The sequence below is a fragment of the Orycteropus afer genome, unplaced genomic scaffold (genome assembly GCF_000298275.1).
Source record: "Orycteropus afer afer isolate SDZICR_OR568_19922 unplaced genomic scaffold, OryAfe1.0 scaffold02976, whole genome shotgun sequence".
Lineage (NCBI taxonomy): Eukaryota > Metazoa > Chordata > Mammalia > Tubulidentata > Orycteropodidae > Orycteropus > Orycteropus afer.
This window is the reverse complement of record NW_006924563.1, coordinates 12,318-13,659: the sequence shown is the minus strand read 5'-3', so window position 1 is coordinate 13,659 and position 1,342 is coordinate 12,318.

The following is a 1,342-nucleotide window of genomic DNA, read 5'->3' as shown; positions in this document are numbered from 1 at the left end:
AAAATACCATGGCCAGAAACCCAATAATGATAGTACAAAAATGGTTTTTAAAGTACACATGCTGGCCATTTGAGTTCCTAACTTTCTCCCAATTATGAGTAGTTCTAACCCACTAGAACTAGAATTTAAAAAACACAACGCAGATAAAGGTGAGCCACAACTTTATAAAGCTAACAATGGTATTAGTTATATAACTGGGTTTTACCTGCTTAAACAGGAGTATGGAGTAAATGTGATACTGATGAATTGCTGGTAAGAACATGAATATATGAAAGAATGTTGAAAAAAATTAGTAAACTGTGAGTTGGAATACTTAGACATTCATGGATTACAGAATGGAGAAATAAATTGTTTTGAGTGTTATAAGGGATGATGCAGCAGTTAAATATGAAGTTAGTGATAATTTCTATAACATTCATTGGCCCATTTGAGTTACATAAAGCAAAATTCAATTTACTTCACAGGAACATTTATTGAAATTTGTTAAAACACACAGACACATATGCACAAATAAACATATTCAATATGAATTAATCCTTAGTTGACAATTATATTTGAAGGAGGAATAATTGTGAGATTTGTCCAAATGGGGATACAAATCATGACTGTGATTGTTAGTTTAAAGATTTAATTATTAGAATAGATCAAGTTTATTTATATATCTGAAAATCATGGAAATAATAACAATCCGTTTTTCCTAAGTTCAGATTACCTTCAATTATTGAATAAAACTTTTTAACCATACACTGATTTCAGAATTACATATATAGTATTGTAAAAGCAGTTTTTAAGGGTATTAAGAGAAAAAAACATATTTTCTATCAAATGAAAATAATCATAGAATATTTTCAAGTTCTAGTTTCTTATAATTCCTATATCCACTAGCTTCTAAATTACCAAGCCCCGCAGATTCATGCCATATTAAGTTATTCAAATAATATCAGTGTTGAAGCCATGCACATATGTCATATTTTTATCTCTTCTCTCTCTAAATGATGATTTATTTTTAACACTGCATCTTTATGAGAAGTTTTACTTTTTTTTATATGATAGACATTTTTTATATGTTGTTCATCATCTTTATTTTATTTCATGGATACAAGAGAGTAACATCTGTGTCCCTGGTGTGTGCATCATCTTTCTTTTTTTTTTTTTCTTTCTTGACACCATTAATACTCAAAATGAGAACCCTTAATTCTAAATTCCTGAGAAAACTGGAATAAATATTTTGTTACATATGTATACTGATACAGATGGGTTTTCTTGGAAGAGTAAGTATTTCTTCTTGTAATTATTTAAAATAAATAATTGTAGGCTGTGTGTTTATAAATACATAAATACA